The sequence below is a fragment of the Ochlerotatus camptorhynchus genome, unplaced genomic scaffold (assembly GCF_037179485.1).
Source record: "Ochlerotatus camptorhynchus isolate MF236.1 unplaced genomic scaffold, CSIRO-AGI_Acam_v1.1 ptg000304l, whole genome shotgun sequence".
Classification (NCBI taxonomy): Eukaryota; Metazoa; Arthropoda; class Insecta; order Diptera; family Culicidae; genus Ochlerotatus; species Ochlerotatus camptorhynchus.
The window spans coordinates 4,754,439-4,773,995 of NW_027040792.1; the positions used below are offsets into that span (position 1 = coordinate 4,754,439).

The window sequence follows — 19,557 nt, forward strand, 5'->3', positions numbered from 1 at the left end:
AGTGGTGAAAACTGAAGCCTTACATTTGAACAACCGACTATTATTTGTTTAGCAGGGAACGTTGAACAACTTCGGTTGTTTAAACAAAAATGAGTTATGAGCATTTCTCGAAAATCCAACTATATTGAAAGCAATAAACGGCAACAATCTAATTCAACGACCGTATATGGCACCCACCACCCCCCAAAAAATCGCAACTCAATTTATCGCCAAATAAATAACATCCTCGCGCTGAAATATGCTTTCAAATCGTTTAATGTCCCGTAACGGAGCGCAATCCGAAATTGCTCAATTGCCTTTTCTATCACCCGTGCGACACGGATAATTGTTTGTTTTCGTGTGCAGTTTCCAAGTAGCAGTGACATCAAAAGTTCCATTCGAACTCCGACGATTCAATTGGTTCGATACCTAGTTACCGTCCGGATGTCTGTCTGTCCCCAAAGAACCCAAAGCGGTTATCTACGCGGGCAAAGTGGCAAGTCTTCCTGCCGTCTGACGCTGACAGTTTCATTTATTTGCTCAAAACTTAAATAATAGTGCTGATTTATTCCTTGGCAAACAATCGAACCAACCCGTGACAAACCGTTTTTGGGGGGCGAGAATCTCTCAATCCGTTCCAGTACTGCTCTAACGTTGCCTTTGGGCGGCGGATTTGTGCAATTGAAAATATTGTTTTCGTATGGCAAAGGACGAGATTCACGTTCGTTCCCGTTTCAATGGCGTAGAATGGAATCGTTTTAGCTCAGAATCGCGACGACAACGGTGTGGTGACGGCGGCGTTATTCGACACCGAGCGCTTGACATTGATCAACGAGTGATTTGACCCGGCATAGGCGTAGGCATTGGCCTGGAGGCGATGAGCGCTGAATGGGTTTTCACTTGAGCGCCTCTCCCGCTGGCGGATTGATTTGGCCACGAGAAGAATGTGCGATTTGTGCTTTGGTGGCTTTGGCAAACATTTGTCATGTCGGATGGAGAAGAGTGAAATTTTAGATCAAAAATTGGGGAACGACAATCATGAATTATAATTCTAGAACCTAAAACTTAAAGTAGTGACTTTTTAAATCATGGGTACATTTGGAAACTTTTCACATTAAAAAAAATGAAGCTCTTTGCCAAATTTGAGTCGAATATTTGAAATCGTCTCGATTACGATAGAAAACCGTAATCGTCATACAAAATGATAAGGGGACAACTGTCAGACAGTTTTTGTTCAACAATTTTACAGTTTTTTTTCTCCGATGAAAGGTTTCTAGTTGGCTTAACAAAAGTTTCAGGCGGATTTGTGGTAATCTAATTTAGTTACAAATAGACAGGTAAAGGTAGATTTTTGTCTCTTTGTTCCCCACTAGACATGCACAATGAAACAGAGTCTTGAACATTGAGATATACATGTTTTAATATGGATTAAATCATAAAATTATTGTTCGACCACACCTTATATTATATTTGAAAAGTCGTGTGGTTTAATGAGTATGGGAACGATCATAAATTACATCACGCTATTAGGGGAACGACAAATTTCTGTGAGATTCGGAACCGATTACCACTGCAAACCCGGCAGTTATATGTTTTGTGTTGTTTGAAATTGGCAGGATTTAGTTTATGTTAGTTTCTGACCAGTTTATGATAATATGGAACTACCACTCACTGTAGCAAGATTACTGTCGGTAGACTGTGGACTATTTATCCTCACTGTTGGACTTGATCAAGCTTAATAACCTCTAATTGTACTCTACCTGCCATTGTATGAAGGGCTAAAAACAGTTTGGGTGAATCCGTGGGAAACATCGCCCATTAGCATCCACGGGATAAATGAGAATCTCATTCCAACAACAGAATCATACAACTGGTAAAAAACAGGCCATCTAAAAGGAGGATACCTAATGATTGGGGAGAAGAGCCCGCATTCTTTTCCCAAAATATTAGACAGGGAGTTTGCATTTCACTCTCCCCATCCATTTCGCTTCAGTCGGGTGCCCTGGTGGACCCTCTCCGTACCCAGCATATAATGTTTCATATAATAATGGAATGAAAGGAAACCATGACATCACGATGATTTCGAAGAGCTCCCATAGATATGCTGCCGCTACTTTTTCATCCGGTGCTGAAAAACAGCCAGTTCAGTACTGATATTTACATGGATTTATTTGAAACGTAATTAAATATTATAAAAAAATATTTTTTGCGAAGCGTAGAAACTAAATTTCTTATTTAATTGAATCATCTTAGTCTGACGGTGATCATCAACAGAAGTAAACATATTTCTGTCAATTACAGTGCTGATATTTTTATGACTTTTTTTAACTGCACAATTACTAGTTTCGATCCCATGCCATTTAGGGTATGCTGATTTCGTTGTTGGTTACTGATCCTCGGGTCTACGGCTGCTGTTGATGACCTTCCAAACGACTGCAAAACATACTCTTGTACATGGTGTGTCGAATTTTCTGTACATTTATTTATGCATCTTTGAAATAATTTGTCATAACATTTCCTCTTTTGTTTAAAAATGCCGAGAATCCTACCACGGGTTCTTAAAAAAGACCGAGAGCACATCGACGTAAACTTAAAGAGCCACAATTGCAAACATTTGCTTCGCCGCGGCCACGGACGTGCCTCCCCATTCATTTACCGGATGCTGATGCTTCTTGCGATGAAGTACGGAATTCGTCAACGGAGAGTGCCTCTTCGAACGAATTTATGGATATAGAGTATTTGGATCAAGCTTTTGACGAGACAATATGGAAAAATCTTGATCCGTTGACTGAAAACGAGTATGGAAACAATGTTAGTGACGGATTTAATTTTATCAATGCACACGTTTGTTAGCTATTAATTTGTTTTTTAATGTGTTTCCTATGCAGAATACAGATGAATCAATTAGAACAACTGATGTTCCTCCCAGCTCCCAATTGAAAGCAGATCTGGCAGGTTGGGTTTCAAAATACAGTGTTCCGTTGGTCGGAGTCTCCGATTTACTGAAGATTTTGAAGGAACATACTGGATTGGATTTGCCAAATGATGCGCGTAGTCTTCTTAAAATACCAAGAAAATCCAACGTTCGGGAAATGTGCAATGGAGAAAACATTCACATTGGTATAGCGGAGTTTTTTAATCAGTTCAATTTGATGGATCATATCAAAGAAGGACGATCAATTATGCTGTCTTTTTCGGTAGACGGAACACCTGTTTCTAAATGTGGTGCGAACGATTTGTGGATTATATCGGGAGCTATCTATACCAAAGAATTTATACGGCATGTATTCATCGTAGGAATTGTCAATGGACCATCGAAACCTACATCTTTTAACGCATTTCTCAACGAATTTGTCGATGAAACGAAGGAGTTACTTACTACTGCATTTCATAAAGATGGTAAGGTATATACCGTGAAAATAAAATGTATCGTCGGAGATGCACCAGCAGTAGCGTACTTCAAGGGTATAAAATCACACGGAGGATATTCAGCATGTCCAAAATGTGAAACCCGGGGACGAATATTTCCGGTTCGAGGAAAATAGTATATCCCGAAGTCGATGCTCCTCTACGTACCGATTTGAAATTTAGACAAAGAATGTCGAATAATGATAAAGATGACCACTACATGTCTAAAGGCCACACTATTTTGGAAAACTTATGACAATTCAAGACTTTGTAATCGACAAAATGCACGCTGTTGATGAAGGAGTCTGCAAAAAGTTGGAAGGGTTGTATACTAGATACGACCGCAGGGTTGGCGTTGGATAACGTCTGTTATGTGTTGTACTTAATTGTGTATATTATATTTTAGGAATATTCTTTAATAACTCTTTTGCGAAAGTTTGGTGGCCCTGAAAAGGGCCGTTTTGTTGGGCTGATGTTGTTGACAATGATGGAACGGGCGACCTTGTTGGACGCTTATATAGTAGAACAGAAAATATCAGAGGTGTCAGATACTCGCATACGTACGTTAAACTCTTTCTTGATAATGTTGTGGCCCTGAAAGGGCCATTTTTTCAACGCGCTCGGCGTAGTTGCCCTTGCGGAGCAGACGGTGAATACGACCGACTGAGAACTGCAGCAGCTAGGCATTCCATGACGGCGGCCCAGTATACCGGAGCACTGGCACCAACGCACTCGGCGTAGTTGCCCTTTCGCCCCCAGGCTCTGCTGCCGCTGCTCTGCTTCCGCTGCTCTGGTACTGCTGCTCTGCTGCTCTGCTGCTGGGTCGACGATCGGATAGACAATGATGGAACGGGCGACCTTGTTGGACGCTTATATAGTAGAACAGAAAATATCAGAGGTGTCAGATACTCGCATCTGATGTCTCGGTTGGAGAAAGTATAAGAATATTAAAAAAGTTAATCGATTTTTACCATCTTTAGACAATGGTTTACTTGTAACCGATTTTCAATAGTTTGCAGAATAAAATCAATAGTTTTGAAACATAAAGGGTGATACGGTCAAAATTTGGTCAATATCAACTTGACGTATTTCTTTCAATTTTGCATTTAAAAAACCTGAACACCCCTCATTTTGAAGGTGTGTGTGTGTAGAATGTTGTTCCTATTTTGATTTTGGAATTCACTCTTCAGTTGTCAAAATGCCGTCCAAGCAAGAAGAGCAGCGTATCAAAATTTTGCTCGCGCATCGCGAAAATCCGAGCTACTCGCACGCAAAGTTGGCAAAATCGTTAAAAAATGCCAAATCAACCGTTACAAATGTAATTAAAGTGTTTGGGGAACGTTTGTCGACAGCCAGGAAGTCTGGATCGGGGGGAAATCGAAAACCGGAAGCCGCTGAGAAGACAAAGAGAGTTGCCGGTAGTTTCAAGCGAAACCCTAACCTCTCTCTCCGAGATGCCGCAAATAAGCTGGGTGTATCGTCTACAACCGTGCATCGAGCCAAAAAGCGAGCCGGACTATCGACTTACAAGAAGGTAGTGACTCCAAATCGCGATGATAAACAAAATACGATGGCCAAAGCGCGATCCCGGAGGCTGTACACGACGATGCTGACGAAGTTTGACTGCGTGGTAATGGACGACGAAACCTACGTCAAAGCCGACCACAAGCAGCTTCCGGGACAGGAGTTTTATACGGCAAAAGGAAGGGGAAAGGTAGCAGATGTTTTCAAGCACATGAAACTGTCAAAGTTCGCAAAGAAATATCTGGTTTGGCAAGCCATCTGTACCTGTGGCTTGAAAAGCAGCATTTTCATAGCTTCCGGGACTGTCAACCAAGAAATTTACGTGAAAGAGTGTTTGAATAAACGTCTGCTGCCTTTCCTGAAGAAACACGGTTGTTCCGTACTGTTTTGGCCGGATTTGGCATCTTGCCATTACGCTAAAAAGGCCATGGAGTGGTACGCCGCCAACAACGTGCAGGTGGTTCCCAAGGACAAGAACCCTCCCAACACGCCAGAGCTCCGCCCAATTGAGAAATACTGGGCTATTGTCAAGCGGAACCTAAAGAAGACCAAAAAAACTGCTAAGGGCGAGCAGCAGTTCAAGGCAAACTGGCTTTCTGCGGCGAAGAAGGTGGACAAGGTGGCTGTACAAAATCTGATGGCCGGGGTCAAGCGTAAGGCCCGGCAATTCGGATTAGGAAAAGCGGAAGCCTAACTGAATATTTTTCCTGAATTTTATACTAATTGAACTTGAAAAAGAAATTTAATTTGATTTTTTAAATAAACGATTTCACCGATTTACACGCGTTTTCCCTTGACCAAATTTTGACCGTATCACCCTTTACAGCAAATTGCTAGAAATATTTCCAATCGATTGATGTCATTATCTCGTAAATCTATCGAGAGACGGTTGAGTTATTATCGTTCAAAATCTTTTAATTTTCTGTAACGCATCCAAAATGACTGTTTCCAATTTTGTACCCCCGTATGTTGCCGAAAGACGTTATCCAACGTCAAAAAAAATATTAGTTGCATTCACAGGAAATGTTAACCCACAAAAGCTAACGAAAAAAAAAATGAAAGAAATCCACGATCGAATCAAAGAATGCACAGAATATGTACCAATGGAATTTCAAAGAAAGCTGAGGACCCTTAATTACGTTTTAAAAATGAAAGCAACAGAATTTAGAAATATTGTTTTGTGTGCAGGGCTAGTCATATTCCATCAGATAATTCCTACTGCCACATTTTTCCATTTTTTGAATTTTTCAGTCACCATTCGAATTCCCTGTTGCCCATCACTATATGAAAAGTACAACAAAGTCGCGAAAAAGTTACTGATCTCATTTGTTAAAAGTTATCCTGAGCTATATGGAAAAGAGACGGTATCGTTTAATGTTCACGTTCTTTTACATCTAGCAGATGATGCCAAAAAACATGGTCCTTTGGATTCGTATAGCTGTTACCCGTTTGAAGCCGATATACAAAAGATAAAGCGATATTTGCATGCTCAAAGCAAACCCCTACAACAAATATTCAACAGGCTTCAGGAGGAACTCAACTCTGTTACTGGTGTGGAAGCAATCGATAACTCACTCAATTTAAGCCATTTCGAATATAATCGTCATAAATTTTATAGATTGACCTATCCTAATTTCACTTTTCGGGCAGGTAAGAAAAGTGTCAACTGCATCATGTGGAGTTCTTTAAACGAAATTGTTATTTTGCGAGTGAGTTTTTTTGAAAAATAAAAAGATGAAAGTATCTATGTTACAGGACAGGAGTTTAAAGTAGAGGAATCACTGTGTAATTCAAAGTTGACGTTAAAATTGAGCATGCTTTTGGGAAATTTTGAAAACTCTGTAAAGACATTTCCTCTAAATCCATCAATATGCAAAATGGTTTGCTTACCATACACACTTAGAAATTACTATTTTTACACGAGACGTAATTCATCTTTCACGTAAATCATGGAACGTAAACAAACGTGGCATGTAAAATTAAGTGTCCTGAAACTGAAACATATGTAACTCGACGAAAAGTGCGTTTGATTGAATTTATTTTCTCGTCCTTTTCAACTGATTCTTATGTCAAAAGGGCCGCTTGCATGTGTCGGTCTCAGGGCACTGAAATTTACATGTCCTTTTCGTAGTGTGTACAATTTATATGGCTCGGATTATATTGTAACACCACTGATTCATACATTTAAATAACAATTAGGTTATAACAGGTTTTATAGTTTGTTATCGCTTTTATTATAAAAAAAAAAAATACAAGAGCAAAAAGTTCATAGTTTTTGAGCATTTTAATCACTTCTTTTTAATTTCAAGATCTTACTCAGTGTCCTCATCCAAGACTTCATCCTCATTGTGGCCATCGTTAAGGTCCATCTTAAGCAGCGGAACAGTCAACTTTTGCCTGCTGACTCGTTGTCGGCTTACGGACCCAGTTGCTTGCGCTTACTGCTCCTAATCTGATCGCATGCGTGTTGCATTTGGTACCGAAATTCAGCACACGCTTGGGCTGCTGGGTCCTCCGTGTTGTCAAAGAGCGAATGATCGACGAGAGCTTCTGTAAGATGCAATAATTTGTATTATATTTTGAATTGAGTAAACATAAACTATTTACTTATTAATACGCCAGTTGAAGCGTAGTAGCCGATCTGCACTTCGAACGTATAGTCGGAGTCGTTCGCAGCACTCCAAACATCGCTTTGTAATGGCCAGTAACAAGTAAACACGGTATAACCGTCTATTGTATGCTCGATAAGTTGATCGAACGCAGAGAAATTTACGCCTACATCCCAAACAGTTCTGGTCTTTTGTTCGTACTAAACGCAAGGAAGATGGATTGCCAACGTCCATGTATTTCGGCGACCAATTTGCTAGCACAGCCTCTAGTAAATGTGAGATCTTTGCTGAACACTTCAAGAATGTCTTCTCAAATACGCCTGCTACGCCATTGCAGATAGAGGCTGCTGTTCGTGATACGCCGCTAGACAGCATCGACTTTGGAATTTTCCAGATCAGCGAGGAGCATGTCGAAAATGCATTACGTAAGCTCAAACATTCCGTGTCACCCGGTCCTGATGGGATTCCTTCATCTGTGTTGAAAAACTGCTCGAGTTCTCTGATGACACCGATAGTAAAACTGTTCAATCTCTCGTTCCAACAGCAAAAATTTCCTGCTGAATGGAAAACTTCGTTTCTGTCACCGATTCACAAAAAGGGTGACAAATGTAACGTCGTCAACTACCGTGGAATAACGTCCTTGAGCGCTTGCTCTAAGGTTCTTGAAATAGTTGTAAACAACGCTCTCTTTGAAGCCACCAAAAACTACATTTCATGTGCCCAGCATGGATTCTACCCGAAACGATCTGTTACTACTAACCTCACTCAGATCACCTCACTCTGCATGCGCTCTATGGACGCTGGTTCACAAGTGGACGCCGTATACACGGACTTCAAGGCTGCATTCGATCGTGTGAATCATGATATCCTGTTGCAAAAACTCGAGAAGCTGGAGGTATCTTCCGCGCTTGTTAGCTGTTTTAGATCATATCTGTCTGAAAGATCCGTGAAAGTAAGGATTGGTTCGTCACATTCGGAGCCGTTTATGATTCCTTCTGGTGTACCGCAAGGGAGTAATCTTGGACCGCTGCTTTTCTCATTATTCATAAATGACATTGCCTTTGTGTTGCCACGTAGACAGCGAATATTCTATGCCGACGATGTTAAGATCTTTATGATCATCACGTGCACTGAGGATTGCCTGGAGTTGCAGAGGTTATTAGATTTGTTCGAGGACTGGAGCAAACGAAACCTACTCGATTTATGAATAGCCAAATGCAACACAATATCATTCAGCAGGAAGCGGCAACCAATCAATTTCAACTACAGCATGTGTGGACAAACTCTCGAGCGCTTGTATCAGGTTAGGGATCTCGGTGTGATATTGGACCGCGAACTCACTTTCCGACCGCATTACGAAGACGTGATTGCAAAAGCCAATAAACAGCTCGGCTTCATGTTTAAGCTTGCTGATGGATTTCGTGATCCTCTCTGCCTGAAGTCCCTTTTCTGGGCACTGGTTCGATCTATTTTGGAATCTTCCGTGCTGGTATGGTGCCCGTACAACAGAAACTGGATTGACCGTATCGAGGCGGTGCAGAAAAAGTTTGTGCGCCTCGCTCTTCGCCACTTACCCTGGCGTGATTCGTCAAATCTTCCTCCATATGAACATTGTTGTATGCTGTTAGGCATCGATACTCTGGAGAAGCGAAGATCCAATTTGCAAGCCATCTTCGTCGCTAAGGTAATGACCAATGAAATCAATGCCCCAGATATTCTTGCTGAATTGCACGTATATGCGCCGCAAAGACCTTTGAGGCAACGTAATTTCCTGCACCTTGCTACCCGGAACAGCCGTTATGGTCAACACGATCCTATCAGGATAATGTCCTCTCGGTTTAACGATGTTAGTGGACAATTTGACTTCAATGTTTCTGCTGCTGTAACTTTTCAACGCCGCCTTAATGCACAGCGGTGAGTATCTGTCCAATCACTGCTACTTCGAAAGTGTGTATTACTTGCTTTTTTTTTTATTACATGGTCCTTCTACAACACTACGCCGAGTTTCCAACCCTCCGACGCGTGAGCTGCGACGCATTTGCAGATTGTTGTGTTTAATTATTTTAGATTATTGACCTAGCTTTTAATATGTTTGTCATTTGTATTCATTTGTATTCAACGTATTCTGTGTATTGACTATTTGTAATTTTATTTATTGTTATATGTATGAAAAAACATGGGGTTTTTACGCCTCTTTGAGCCAACTGAATGGTTTACTCAAAGAGGCTTTTCCATATCCTAGATTTCATTAAGACTGAAAAAAGTCAGATGAAATAAGAATAAAATAAATAAATAAATACTTGTGTCGAGTACAAACTTTTAAGTGCCTGTTTGCCACCAGCCCCAGAATAGTTCACTTGAGACTGCAATGCAAGGTCATACACCTTCTCAATGAAAGCCATGGTTATTTCTTTCAGAGGCTTTTTAAACAGTACGAAAGATGCCAAGAACTTTTCCTGCAAATAAACGACATGCGTTCACTAATAAGTAACATAAATAGAACATAAATTGTACCGCTTACAAATTTCTTTCTGTTGTCGTTTTTTTTCCCAGCAACTCCTCGAATCTGATCAATGCATCAGTGGATCCCAGAGGCATGAACTCTCTAATCGGATTAAAAAAAATCCTGTGTTGATGTTGACGATGTACCCGGTGGCAATCCTTGCTGGACCAGGATTTGTATTTGCTCCTTAATAAATGTCACATCGGCCTGTAGCGCCCTTATTGAATCCGCTTGCTCGTTCTATACATCTACCGGAAGTGTCACTACTACTGGCTGATTATTTTGAGCTTCCTCCAGCGCCTCTTCATCAATTTCAGGATTTAAACTTGGATCGGACATCTTCGTGTTTATTTTTTCATTCAGAAATTGTATAAACATAGCCATATGTCACCTGATGTATCGAACTCTTTTTACCCAGCGGTACAAATCGATAACGAGGGGATTATAAATGTGCATCGATGGCATTCTTTGTTGGTATTTAGCGAAGTGCAACGATATGATGGTATAAGAATTTAAATAGTTTTAGATTAATATCTATGAAGAAAGCTCAAGCCCTTGCGATATATCGAAATTGGACGAAATTTATTATGGCACCTTTATAGATTTCTATCATACTACCGATATAGAAATTTTCTTAAATGTGAGTATCGATCAATAAATATTTTTAAATATACGTATCGCAATCAAAGAAATTCGAAGGTAAAGAATTATCGACATAAATCTTTATTAACGAAGTTTCACGAATGGTTGGTCGGGCTGCCATAAAATACTATCTAAGTTACACACCTGTGTATAATTCTTATAGGCGGGGTTGCATCGCACTTATGAGCGGCGTGTTTTGACCGTCACCAATTGAGAATTTAACATAAGCGCGACAACATATACCATTATCTTACAAGTACACTTTCTTCAAACGCGTTGTCCAATTTATTATCCTAGAATTTAGCTCTAATTTGTAGTAAGTAAACCCATTTCTCTTATAATTGAAACGAATACTAATTGTAAAAGTAGTTCACAACGACAGATTGACATGAATTTATATCTAACAAAACTAATTTCACTAATTTAAAGCTTACTCTAACAGCAAAACCGAGTTTGCTTTTAAGGGTCCGAAACGTAACCGTCACCGTAACAAAATCTTCAAGATTTCTAAGGTTGTAACGGAAGCCTCGCAACCTGCGAGATTTCGACCACTGAATACGCTTCCTGTCTCAAACGAGTAGCATAAGCGCCACCTCCGAAGAGGACCACTCGTCACGGTTTGATTTGCCACCCTGAGGTTGGGTTTATGTGTAGAAGAGACCGAAAATTAGTTTGAGGGCGATTCAGTAGGCTGAAATCCCATGAGGGATTGAGATACTCGCAGATAGAGGCTGCTTCAAATAGTCTTAAGCGAAAGTTGGTGCTAGCCGCCGTTCTACCGAAACACAACAAACCCCACTCTCATTTATCATCACTGGAGGAACTTCCCCTTTCAGATTTCCTCCACCGATCGTGACACGTGAGTGTGGAGACTGTTTTCCCAGGCAGTCCAACCTGGAGTAAATTCTGCTAACAAAAAATACCACAGCAAATAACGCAAAAATAGAACGACGCCAAATGTGAACAACCTAGTCAACCAAAATTAACATTACATGGAAAGCTTAAATTTTACGAAAAACCAACATTTATTTCAGGGGAAAATAACGGAAATCATTGCATAATTTATTGGAGTTCCTAACCTAGGTTTGTCCATATCTTGTTCCTTTCCATATGTTTGTTTGCTAGCTCTCCCTAATCGTGTGTGCGGTTTTCTGATCTGGTTCTAGCGATTGCTAGCCTATCGTTTCACTAGTCTTCGAGCTCATGTGTTTGTATGTGTGGAGATTTTCATGCATATTGTTTACTCACGGAACCATCGATGTCATCGCTGCTTTATCCGTATCGGCACAGAAGTATCCCTTTGTCGGAGTGAGGTTGGCAAAGAAGCACTCTATTGATCGGTGTTGGTGTTGCGCATTGCACCCCGAACTGGTATGGTGCGAAAATTCCCAATCGAATCATCGAATTGGTACTGATACTAGCGCCGATTGCCGGCGGTGCATATGTCGACGAGGGGATCGTCGGTTATGCACGGAAGCACGTTAGTTCACTTGGTGGATGCTGGCGGATTTGGCCAACGCTCTGTCGGAGAATAGCTTAACGGTTTCTCCCTTCCGGATTCTTACCAAACAGGGAACCTTGACGCTGAAGCGTGGGGTCTAGGGAGCGCGAAATTTTATCATGGGTGCGGTGCACCGAGCAAAGACATGTATCGCTAGAAGCGATGTGGTGCAATCTCCAATCTGCACAAAACGATCCTGCACAAAAAGCCATCGAACGGCCAGTTCCCTCAGATAGGTGGGATTCAACGGTCATCGTGGCCGGAAGTACGTCAAATTACCGAAGTAATTCAACGACCTTTCAAACGACAATTCTCATCAATTTTCTCTAAAAATCATTCAATGCTACATCTCTTTCCTTATCATGCAATTTCAAAATACAGTCTTGATCAAATCTATTTTCGGTTACTCTTTTATAAGAGAGCACGGTTCGGATTCGTACCCGGACTTTAACGAACAGGTAGCGTATTCTGGTCAAATGGAATTATTTGGCTGAACGTATGGGAACTCATTGCTTGTTGTATCACAAGTGAAATTCTACATGAGAGGACATTCCTTGGCGAAGAACACATTTTCGATTTAATTGTAAAAAACGTTACTTGATGCAATTTGATTAAATGAGTAAATTGCATAAATATGAACTCTGTATAAATAAATAACTAACAAAATAAATAATTAAATAAATGAAAAGCGTACTTGTTACAAGGTGAAATCTAGCCGATATCGCAAAAATGTCACAGCCAATTCCACTGGGCTCATCCAATCACACAGCGGCTTCTGTTTGCCCATGCGGGTGTCCGGATGAAGCTGAGACCAATATCGTACAGTGTGAAAAGTGTTTGCGATATTATCACTTTGGATATGCAAGTGTCAGTGAGAGCATCGCAGATGAGGATCGTCATTTCATTTGCCTGTCATGTGTCGATCGTGCGCCGACGGTCGTGAGTTCAAGATGCGGCCGACCAAGTACATCCAGCTCTAGAGCAGCAAGGATGGCTCTCGCTCTTCAGCGTCTTGAGGAGGAGAGACAGATGGAGAGAAATTATATTGCGAAGAAGTACGACATCCTGCAAAACCAGCTTGACAAACCGATGGAGGAAGGTAGCGTCAGAAGTCGTCCATCACGTCGCTGTACACAGTAGACCCAGGAGTGGGTGAAGAGCCAGGAAGTCCCGACATCGAGCACCAGCATCGAGCTGTCACAAATTCCCGCTAGTATCCACTATCGTCGGATCACCGGTTCGTCTGCTGCTATTTACTAGGCCATCAAGCATACCAGCTAGAAACGAAGGTGCGTGCTTCACGATGAGGAATCCAGAAGCGGATAGCCGAGTTTCGTGTAGGCCTGCCATGGAAATGACGACTATTGCACAGTTGATCGACGAAGCAGCAGGTGGTTCAAATGCTATTTTGACCGGTAATCGCAATCCACCAAGCTATGGTGGATTTCAACATTTCTCCAACGCCGATGTCAGACGAGCTGACAAAGCAAATGCTCGATCTCCAAATGCGAATGAACAGCATTCAGCGGCAATTGGCGTCCGCTCAATCGTGTCAACCATTGTCACAAGTGGACCAGCAAGGCGAACAGCCGATACCATTAGCAATGCCGGAAAGCATACCTGCATACGAGTTCCCCATAAGAATTTCGGTAAGTCCGACGTGCTCTAGATCTACCAATGCTACCAGTGCAGTTCCGATATTTTCGACGAGCCTATCAATTTTTGACTCAACGCCTTCCAATATACGACCAAATGACTCGATCATTCAATATACTCCCCTTAAATCGACCGAACTATGTAGCCCCTCCCCCATGCCTCAGCTATTTATTCCGCCTCACAGAAGTACCCCCCAATCGAATGCGAATTCCCCCTCCGTGCATGCAGTCTCCGATTGTTACTCCCGTGGTTACCTGCACAGCATCTAATTCGAATTACATCCATGGATCAGCAGCTCCCCCGCTACAGTTGTTCAGCGGTCCTAGCTCAAAACAACTCGCCGCCAGACATGTTGTCCCCAGAGAGCTTCCTATTTTCTCGGGAAACCCCGTCGAGTGGCCGTTGTTCCTGAGCAGTTTCCAGAATTCGACGGAAATGTGTGGTTACTCGGAAGAAGAAAATTTAATGCGTCTCCAACGCTGCCTAAAAGGAAATGCATTGGAAGCAGTTAGGAGTTATTTGATGCAGCATTCGTCGGTCCCGCCGATCATCCAAACTATAAAAACGTTATACGGACGCCCAGAGCTGATCATCAGCTCGTTGTTGGCCAAAGTGCGTGCCACTCCGACTCCGAAACCGGAACGACTTGAAACTTTGATAAGCTTTGGACTGGTATGCAAGAATCTATGTCAACATCTTCAAGCAGCAGGTCTTCAATATCATCTGGTACATCCCTTGTTGCTACAGGAGTTAACATCAAGCTGAACTGGTCTCTCTTCAAGCGGAACTGTCCTTTCGTCGATCTCTCTACGTTTGGTGGGTTCATGGACCAGCTTATGGTCGCAGCCAGTGACGTCACCTTCAAGTACGAAACAGATGGTCAACGCGCGGGAAAGGAAGACAATCAAAAACCGACGGAGAAAATGTTTGTTAACACCCATGCTTCCGAAGAATCCCGAAGCAAGCACACCGACAGCTCTACCAATGTGGATCATAAGGAGTACCAGCCAAAACCCTGTATAGCCTGTCAGAAGGAAGGTCACAAGGTCAAGGACTGCATCACCTTTAGAAATATGACCCTCGGTAACCGCTGAAAACTTGTTCAAGAACGGAGGTTGTGTCGTCGGTGTCTGATTGGGCATGGGAAATTCCCATGTAAAGCAGGACTGTGTGGAGAAAAAGGATGCGAGGATCGGCACCACAAGCTACTTCATCCTGGCATCACAGACGATCGATGTTCCGAAGACTACTAGTACGATAACAATTCACCGTCAACTTCAGCAAACTTTTCTATTCCGTGTGGTACCTGTCACACTATATGGAAATGGCAAAACCATTCAGACGTATGCGTTTCTTGATGATGTCTCATCCACGACGCTGGTAGAATCGGAAATAGCGCAGAAACAGATCTCGAGCCATGGAACTTCTAAGCGGCACGTTCTGAAGAAGGTACACACTGTGGAGAACATAAATCTTCCAATTCAATCTTTAGACTATCCAGAACTAAGCAAGCAGTTTCCACACCTTCGTGGGTTACCAGTACATTGCTACGAATCCGTATCTCCTACAATTCTCATCGGTCTAGACAACTCTTTCTTGAAGGCGACATTGAAAATTCGGGAAGATTCCAGAGGTGATCCGATAGCGGCTAAAACCAGGATGGGATGGGCGATACGCCGAGGGCCGTAAACGCAGATGCTGCACTGGCAGTTCATCACCAGTATTCACATTTGCGCTCGTTCGCCGGATGAAGCAGCGTTGCCAGATATACCGATTTATCGGTATTTATACCGATTTCCACACTAGATACCGATACACAGATAAGGATCCTCAGAATACCGATTTTTAAGATTTTATACCGATTTATACCGTTTTTTATAATCAAAATTATTATTGCCTGTCCGCGCTCGGAGAAATTTTTTTGTGAGAGACTTGCATCTTTTTGAATACCTCATATTTTTTGAGCCAAAAAATTCAATCATTAGTCGAAAGAGTTTCAAACATAAGGTATCTTTAGAGATGATTGTTTAATATCTACAGGTGCCTATGTTTGAAACTTTTTCGACTTATGTTTGCATTTCCTTACTGTTTTTGGCTACCCATCAATCGAGAAATAGTCGATGGCTCTTTCGGGTAATTCCTAGGGAATCGAGAAATATTTTTAAACATTAACTTCCTGAAGTTTCATCCAACTTTCCCAGGAGTTTTCTTTTACCTTACCCTGGAAGCTTTTTCACCCTTCGTTCGAATCATTCTTTCATCATCTCCCGCTTACTTACGGAAACATCATAAATATTTTGGAAACTTCACAAGTCCAAAGAACTTCAGGGAAAATCAATGGTTTTCAGGAACTTTAGTGAAACTCAGAGAACATCAGGACAGATCAATTAATTTCAATGAAATTGCTGAAATTATAAAGGAGTTCCAAGAAACTCAGGGAATTTCCGAAAACTTCAGCAATGTCCTGAGGGGCTCATGCAAATTTAGGAAACGTAATGGAAGTTACATGCACATTAGAACATTGTGAGAACATTTTATGAGAAGTTCTATGCTTTTTAATGGCATTGTCGATAACTTTTAAAAATTAAAAAAATCGGGAAGATCAGAGAACTTCAATGCTGATGTTACAATAAATTCAAGAAAATTGTGAGAGCATTTACGAGATTTCGTAACCGTCAAGAAAGTCCAGAGACCTTCAAAGATGATTAGAGATATTCCGCTAGTCTCATTATAATCAGGGAAGTTCCGAGCACTTCGAGGATGACCAGAGAACTCTTAAACAGCCTCTAATTTCAGGAAAAATACACGAACTTTTAAGGAATTATGGAATATTTCTAAGTGCATTTCAGAAATGTTCCGAAAACTTCACGGTTATTGCGGAGTCTTCAAGGATGTTTTATGAATATCAGGAAAATTGTCTGGATCCCCCAGGAATCTATTTCTTCCGGAATTATGTCCTTGTTCATTTCGACTGTTCCGTAAGCGCTCTGGCTTCCGACTTTCTTCAGATGTTTCTTCCAATCTACCTAAGGAAGTTTCTGCCAGCGTCTCCTGGAAGTTTCTTTCGTCTTCTCTAGGAAGGTCAATTAATTCTCCCAGAAATTTCTTTCGTCTTCTTCTGGAAGTTTGACCATAAGCCAAAAGTTTTTTTGTTCCACTTCTATTGGAAGGATTTTCCGAGCTTCTTCTGGCTTTCCCTGGAAATAGCTACATACTTCTGAAAATTTACTTCTAGTTTCCGAAACTTTTCTGACTCCGATTTTTTTTTCTGATAGTTTATTTAAATTTTCGCCATAAGTTTCTTAATTCGGAGAGCTTCTTTCGTCTTTCTCTGGATGTTTTGTTCGGCTTCGTGCAGAAGCTTATTCAAACATTCCCCTGAGTTTTTTTCAGGAATTTTCCGATCATTGTACAAAAGCTAGAATTTTGCTTTGATTAAAGGCTTTCTCAGTCTTAAAACACTGAAACGACTATTGAGTAATCTGCAGGACATTTCGGCCATGGGTTGTGGCCTTTTTCAAGTGAATATTGGTTGAGGATCAAGGGCCGATTCTTCAACTTTAGCATAATCAACGTGCACAGCCCTCACTCCGGAAGCACTGATGATGACAAGGACGCATTTTAAGCGCAGCTCGACCGCGAGTACGATCGCTGCCCAAGCCACGACGTCAAGATCATCATAGGAGACCTAAACGCTCAGGTAGGCCAGGAGGAGGAATTCAGACCGACGATTGGAAAGTTCAGCGCCCACCAGCTGACGAACGGGAACGGCCTACGACTCATCTATTTCGCCACCTCCAAGAACATGGCCATACGTAGTACCTTCTTCCAACACCACCTTCCCTATCGTTACACCTGGAGATCACCACAGCAGACGGAATCACAAATCGACCACGTTCTGATTGATGGACGGCACTTCTCCGACATTATCGACGTCAGGACCTATCGTTGCGCTAACATCGACTCTGACCACTACCTGGTGATGGTCAAACTGCGCCCAAAACTTTCCGTCATCAACAATGTACGGTACCGACGCCCGCCACGGTACAACCTAGAGCGACTGAAGCAACCGGATGTCGCCTTAGCATACGCGCAGAATCTCGAGGCAGCGTTGCCAGAGGAGGGCGAGCTCAATGTACCCCCTCTAGAGGACTGCTGGAGTACAGTAAAAGCAGCCATCACCGACGCAGCCGAGAGCACCATCGGGTACGTGGAAAGAAGTCGACGGAATGAATGGTTCGACGAGGAGTGCAGAGCGATTTTGAAGGAGAAGAACGCAGCGCGGGCGGTAATGCTGCAGCATGGAACCCGACAGAACGTGGAACGGTATAAACAGAAGCGGAAACAGCAGACCCGCATGTTTCGGGAGAAAAAACGCCGCCTGGAAGAAGCGGAGTGCGAGGAAATGGAACTGCTGTGCCTTTCCCAAGAAACACGGAAGTTCTACCAGAAGCTCAATGCATCCCGCAACGGCTTCGTGCCGCGAGCCGAAATGTGCAAGGATAAGGACGGGAGCCTCTTGACGGACGGACGTGAGGTGATTGAAAGGTGGAAGCAGCACTTCGATGCGCACCTGAATGGCGAGGAGAACGTAGGCACGGGAGACCAGCGCAATGGAGGAAACGACTACGTCAGTGCAGCAGAGGACAGAACTGACCCAACTCCCACGCTGAGGGAAGTTAAGGACTCCATTCAGCAGCTCAAAAACAACAAAGCAGCTGGTAAGGATGGTATCGCAGCCGAACTCATCAAGATGGGCCCAGAAAAGTTGGCCACCTGCCTGCACCGGATGATAGTCAGGATCTGGGAAACATAACAGCTACCGGAGGAGTGGAAGGAGGGGGTAATATGCCCCATTCACAAGAAAGGCGACCATTTGGAATGTGAGAACTTCAGAGCGATCACCATTTTGAATGCCACCTACAAAGTGCTATCCCAGATCATCTTCCGTCGTCTATCACCTAAAATGACCGAGTTCGTGGGAAGTTATCAAGCTGGCTTCATTGACGGCCGATCGACAACGGACCAGATCTTCACCGTACGGCAAATCCTCCAGAAATGCCGTGAATACCAGGTCCCAACGCATCATTTGTTCATCGACTTTAAGGCGGCATACGACAGTATCGACCGCTCAGAGCTATGGAAAATCATGGACGAGAACGGCTTTCCTGGGAAGCTGATCAGACTGATCAAAGCAACGATGGACGGTGTGCAAAACTGCGTAAGGGTTTCGGGTGAACTATCCAGTTCATTCGAATCTCGCCGGGAACTGCGACAAGGTGACGGACTCTCATGCCTACACTTCAACATTGCTCTAGAAGGTGTAATGCGACGAGCCGGGCTCAACAGCCGGGGTACGATTTTCACGAAATCCGGTCAATTTGTATGCTTTGCGGACGACATGGACATTATCGCAAGAACATTTGGAACGGTGGCAGAACTATACACCCGCCTGAAACAAGAAGCAGCAAAGGTCGGACTGGTGGTGGGTGCGTCAAAAACAAAGTACATGCTAGTAGGCGGAACCGAACATGACAGGATTCGTCTAGGAAGTAATGTCACGATAGACGGGGATACTTTCGAGGTAGTGGAGGAATTCGTTTACCTTGGATCCTTAATGACGGCTGACAACAATGTGAGTCGTGAAATACGAAGGCGCATCATCAGTGGAAGTCGTGCCTACTACGGGCTCCAGAAGGAACTACGGTCAAAAAAGATTCACCCCCGCACCAAAT

General features: G+C 42.6%; 1 protein-coding gene and 1 pseudogene across 2 annotated transcripts in view; both read right to left on the minus strand.

The window, feature by feature from the left end:
* Positions 1 to 19,557, minus strand: part of LOC135707146 (uncharacterized) — a 291,025-nt gene that overhangs the window by 201,422 nt on the left and 70,046 nt on the right. The window lies entirely within an intron of this gene.
* LOC135707111 (uncharacterized) lies at positions 743 to 10,362 on the minus strand (annotated as a pseudogene).